A 6267-nucleotide genomic window follows, 5' to 3' on the forward strand; every position below is an offset into this window, starting at 1 on the left:
AGAAATGAGGGGTTCAGGGTGCGGGAGGGGGCTCCGGGCTGGGGCAGGATCACAGTTGTGCTATTAGAACAGGAACTTTCTTCCCTGGAATACGTGTGTCTGATCTCAAGTGGCATTGATAATAGGGACGAAGGATGATCTTATGGTTAATGCACACCCCTGGGATTGAGGTCATCTGGGATCTGGTCTCAGTTTTGCTCTCTGTGCCATCTGTAAAATAGGGGCTGATTTTAGTGACCTACTATTGAGAGGCTGAACTCAGTATTGTTTGAACAGGGCTTTGAGATCATTCACTGGAAGGTCACTGTGAGCAGGGCCGACTCCAGGCACCAGCCAACCAAGCACGTGCTTGAGGCAGCGCCTGGTAAGGGGTGGCCAATCTTGGGGTGGTGGGGGGCAGCGTAGCGCGGCGCTCGGTGGGCGGGGGTGTTCGGTGGCGCAGCGCTCGGCGGGCGGTGTTCGGCAGCGCGGCGCTCCACGGGGGGCGGGGGCTTCAGCAGTGCGGTGCTCTGCAGGCGGCGGGTGGTGTTCGGCGGCGCAGCGCTCGGGGATGTTCGGCGGTGTAGCGCTTGGCGGGGGGTGTTTGGCAGCGCGGCGCTCCACGGGGGGCGGGGGTTTCGACAGCGCGGCGCTCCACGGGGGCTGTTTGGCGGCGCGGTGCTCGGCGGGGGAGGGGTTTCGCCGGCATGGCACTCGGTGGGGGGGTGTTACGGCGGGGCGGCGCTTTTTTTTGCTGCTTGCGGTGGCAAAAAAGTTAGAGCCGGCCCTGACTGTGAGTATGTGTGGAAATCCTGCCATTCCCAGCTTAATAGCTAAAGGCCTCTTGTTATTGCCAAAGAACCAATGGGGTTTAAAAGCCCTGGGAAGCTGCTTGATCTGCTCCTGAGTCCAGTTAGAGGTGGTGGCAGTTTCTCCAAAGGCAAAGTGAACCCCAAATAAAATGTGTTTATAGGATGGAGGTAAAGCTGAGTCCAAACAGACCATGGGGTAAAGAAGAGTTTGGCCTGGGAGTAGCCTACAGAGGAAACACGCAGCCCAAAGTGACCCTTGTCTCGTGAATATACAAAGCTTGACCTCTCCTGTCTCCATCAGGCCACCTCTCTCTGCTCGTGGGTACATCTTTGCATAGACCTGAATCAAATACAAGGTGTCACCGGGGTGACCATCAAAGAGCCCATAGCATTTTATGTAAAAGCAGAGTGTTTGTTTCGGTTCTTTGGCCAAAATTTCTCTTCTCCTGATGCTGTGGCATGTTATGTTGTGCTTGTACCCAAAGGCCCTGAATGAAGCAGGAACACAGTTGTATTATGTGGTTTACAAACATAGTCACTGATCCTGCGAACATTTAAGCATGTGCGTAACTTTACTCATGTGAGTAACCTCATTGACTTAACTGGGGCTACTCTCATAAGTAATCTTTTCCATATTCTTAAGTGTTTGTAGGATGGGGGAAGGGACTCCAATTCTGCAAATAGTTACACTCATGCTTCCTCATTTCTCATCTCATTACGTCCCTACTCTACTTGCACTACATTGATGATATCTTCATGATCTGGACCCATGGGAAGGAAACCTTTGAGGAATTCCACCAAGATTTCAACAATTTCCACCCTACCATCAACCTCAGCCTGGACCAGTCCACACGAGAGGTCCACTTCCTAGCCACTACAGTGCTAATAAGCAATGGTCACATAAAAACCACCCTATACAGGGAACCTACTGACTACCTACATGCCTCCAGCTTCCATCCAGACCACATCACACGATCCATTGTCTACAGCCAAGCTCTAAGATACAACCGCATTTGCTCCGATCACTCAGACAGAGACAAACACCTACAGAATCTCTATCAAGAGTTCTTAAAACTGCAATATCCACCTGGTGAAGTGAAGAAACAGATTGACAGAGCCAGAAGGGTACCGAGAAGTCACTTATTACAAGACAGGCCTGACAAAGAAAGTAACAGAACGCCACTAGCCCCCAACTACAGCCCCCAACTAAAACCTTTCCAGCGCATCATCAAGGATCTACAACCTATCCTGAAGGACGATCCCTCACTCTCACAGATCTTGGGAGACAGGCCAGTCCTTGCTTACAGACAGCCCCGCAACCTGAAGCAAATACTCACCAGCAACTACACACCACACCACAGAAACACCAACCCAGGAACCAAACCCTGGTGCAATTTAATATTAATAGTAAATGTACTAGTTTGGCACTCAATGTGTGGTATGTGCTGTGTCAGTTGGCTGAAGCCCTATGCCCAGAGATGGCTGTGTTTCAGTAGTTCTGCATATGTTTAATTTGTGATGTATTTTTGGAGCTTTTGGGATGAATGCACTTGAAACATAAAATATTCATGATCAATATTAATAATACAGACTGTCATTCTCACTAATAAAAACAATAAATGAGAAATACATTAGATAAAATAGACTGGAAATAGTAGATAAAAAGTATACTGGATTAGACAAAACTAGATTGATTAAAGATAATAGGTGAAATTGATTAGCTATGTTATAGATCAGTGTTTCCCAAACTTGGGACGCTGCTTGTGTAGGGAAAGCCCCTGGCGGGCCGGGCCGGTTTGATTACCTGCTGCGTCCGCAGGTCTGGCCAATCGTGGCTCCCACTGGCTGCGGTTCGCCGCTCCAAGCCAATGGGAGCTGTGGGAAGCAGCGCGGGCTGAGGGACGTAATGGCCGCCACTTCCCACAGCTCCCGTTGGCCTGGAGCAGCGAACTGCAGCCAGTGGGAGCCGCGATCGGCCAGACCTGCGGACGCGGCAGGTAAACAAACCAGCCCGGCCCGCCAGGGGCTTTCCCTACACAAGCGGCGTCCCAACTTTGGGAAACACTGTTGTAGATAATATCTAGAACTCATTAGATAAGAAATTTAACAGATTATAGGGTGATCTAGCAGCTAGCATGTTGGACTGGGTGTCAGGAGACATAGGTTCTATTCATGGCTTTGCTACTGTGATTTTGTGCAAGTAACTTTGTGTCTTTATACTATCTGTTATCTGTCTTGTGTAGACTGTAGAACCGTCAGATCAGAGACTGCTTTACATAAGAACATAAGAATGGCCATACTGGGTCTGACCAAAAGTCCATTTAGCCCAGTATCCTGTCTTCAGACAGTGTCCAATGCCAGGTGCTTCAGACGGAATGAACAGAACAGGTATTCATCAAGTGATCCATCCCCGGTCGACCATTCCCAGTTTCTAGGGTTGCCAATTCTGGTTGGACGTATTCCTGGAGGTTTCATCACATGACATAATATTTAATGGAATATTAATCTTTAATTCCTGGAGACTCCAGGACAATGCTGGAGGGCTGGCAACCATACGAGCTTCTGGAAAACAGAGTCTAGAGACACCATCTCTGCACATTCTGGCTAATAGCCATTGATGATCTTTCCTCCATGAATTTGGAGTTCTGTTTTGAACCGTGTTATAGTCTTGGCCTTCACAACATCCTCTGGCAAAGAGTTCTACAGGTTCACTGTGCGTTGTGTGAAGAAATACTTCCTTTTGGTTGTTACCTGCTGCCTATTAATTTCATTTAGTGACCTCTATTTCTTCTGTTATGAGAAGGAGTAAATAACACTTCCTTATTTACTTTTTCAAAACTAGTCATGATTTTATAGACCTCTGTCATATCCCCCCTTAGTTGTCTCTTTTCCAAGCTGAAAAGTCCCAGTTTTATTAATGTCTCCTCAGATAGAAGCTATTCCATCCTCTAGTAATTTTTGATGCCCTTTTCTGAACCTTTTCCAATTCCAATATATCTTTTTTGAGATGGGGCAACCACATCTGTGCACAGTATTCAAGATGTGAGTGTAGCATGGATTTATGTAGAGGGAACATGATATTTTCTGTCTTATTATCTATCCCGTTCCTAATGATTCCCAACATTCTGTTAACTTTTCTGACTGCCGCTGCATATTTAGTGGATGTTTTCAGAGAACTATCCACAATGGCTCCACAATGGATCTCTATCTTGAGTGGTAACAGCTAATTTAGACCTCATTATTTTATATGTATAGTTGGGATTATGCTTTCCAATGTGCATTACTTTGCATTTATCAACATTGAATTTCATCTGCCATTTTGTTGCCCAGTGGTCACCCAGTTTTGTGAGATTCCTTTGTAACTCTTTGCAATCTACTTTGGACTTAACTATCTTGAGTAATTTTTTATCATCTACAAATTTTACCACTTCACTGTTTAGCCCTTTTTCCAGGTTATTTATGAATATGTTGAATGGTACTGGTCCCAGTAAAGATCCCTGGGGGACACCACTATTTACTTCTTTCCATTCTGAAAACTGACCATTTATTCTTACCCTTGTTTCCTGTCTTTTAACCAGCTACTGATCCATGAGGGGGACCTTCCCTCTTATCCCATGACAGCTTCCTTTGCTTAATAGCCTTTGGTGAGGGACCTTGTCAAAAGCTTTCTGAAAATCTAAGTACACTATATCCACTGGATCACCCTTGTCCACATGCTTGTTGACCCCCTCAAAGAATTCTAATAGATTGGTGAGATATGATTTCCCTTTACAAAAACCAAGTTTACTCTTCCTCAACAAATCATGTTCATCTATGTGTCTGACAATTCTGTTCTTTATTATGGTTTCATGGCTGGTACTGTAGTTAGGCTTACCAGCCAGTAATTGCCGGGATCTCCTCTGGAAACTTTTGTAAAAATTGACCTCACATTAGCTATCCTCCTATTATCTGATACATAAGATGGTTTAAATGATAGGTTATATACCACAGTTAGTAGTTCAGCAATTTCACATTTGATTTCCTTCAGAACTCTTGGGTGATACCATCTGGTCCTGGTGACTTATTACTGTTTAGTTTATCAATATTTCCAAAACCTCTTCTAATGACACCTCAATCTGGGACAGTTCCTCAGATTTGCCACCTAAAAAGAACGGCTGACATTTGGGAATCTCCTTCACATCCTCAGCCATGAAGACCAATGCAAAGTTTTGTATACAGTGCCTGGCACAACGGGGTCCTGATCTCAAGTGAAGCTTCTAAATCCTACTGTATAATTAAAATAAGAATAACGGATTGCATTACAGAAATCCTAAACCCCCTATTCTATATGCACCATGTACCCTTAACATCATTTAAAAATACATCTCAAGTGCAGCAGCACAATTAAAAATAATTCACCACCACTAAGTATGAAATATGCAAAATGTTGCTAAAAATAGGTAGATTATAAACAACTAGATTGCGTAAGGTAACATTAAATGGGGGTGATTATATGCCAGAGTTATTCGAACTGTAAACGTTCCAATGCTGGGATTGTCTTTTTGTTTATAGATTCAGAGAGTTTAAGACCAGAAAGAACCAAGAGATCATTTGGTCTGACAGCCTGCATATCACAGCCCTTCAAAATGCTGTACATTTTGGTTGTACAGCACCTAGCACAATAGGCCGCACTTTCTGAATGTGGATCTCCCAGGTGATTAAAATGCAGGGGATGGAATAGGAGTCCTTGTGGCACCGTAGAGACTAACAAATTTATTTGAGCATAAGCTTTCGTGGGATGGAATGTGAGTAGGGGGCCTAGGTGCTGTAGCTAGGGGTGCTGGGGGTGCAGCCGCACCCCTTGGCTTGAAGTGGTTTCCATCATATCCGGGGTTTACAGTTTGGTTCAATGGCTTTTAGCCCCCCCACTGTACCCATTGCTTCAGCACTGTAGGGGGGCTGGCAGAAATGGGCAGATACTAGGGAATTCTAGGACAGAAATAGATGGGAATAGGCAGAGTTAGGGGAGCACCAGGTGATTACAGGTGAGGGCCCTGGACTGGGCCCAATTGTTGCCCCCAGGGGGGCTGTAGCTGCTGTAGCCCCTGGCAGGAACTACAGCTCCCATGAGACCCTGGGAGGGGGCGGGGCTTGGACCGCAGGCTCCGCCCCCGGCGGCGCCTGGTTGGCTGCGGCCGGGTGAGGTCAGGTTGTCGATGGTGACGGGGGGACGCGGCGGGGCTGCAGCCGGAGCCGGAGCCTCAGTCGGTGTCGGGAGCCGGAGCCGCTGGGGCCATGGGCTGGCGGGCGGGGGCCGCCGCTCTGCGCACCCAGCCTGCCGCGCGCTAGCGAGCCGCCGGGGAAGATGGCGGAGAGGTAGGTGCGGGGACCCCCCTCCCCACGGCACCTGTTCCCCCCCCCTCTCCCCTCCACCCACCGGCTCCGCCCCCCGCCACCGACTGAGGCTCCGGCTCCCCCCCCCCGCCCCCCCCCCCCC

This window comes from Trachemys scripta, chromosome 2 (genome assembly GCF_013100865.1).
Source record: "Trachemys scripta elegans isolate TJP31775 chromosome 2, CAS_Tse_1.0, whole genome shotgun sequence".
Lineage (NCBI taxonomy): Eukaryota > Metazoa > Chordata > Testudines > Emydidae > Trachemys > Trachemys scripta.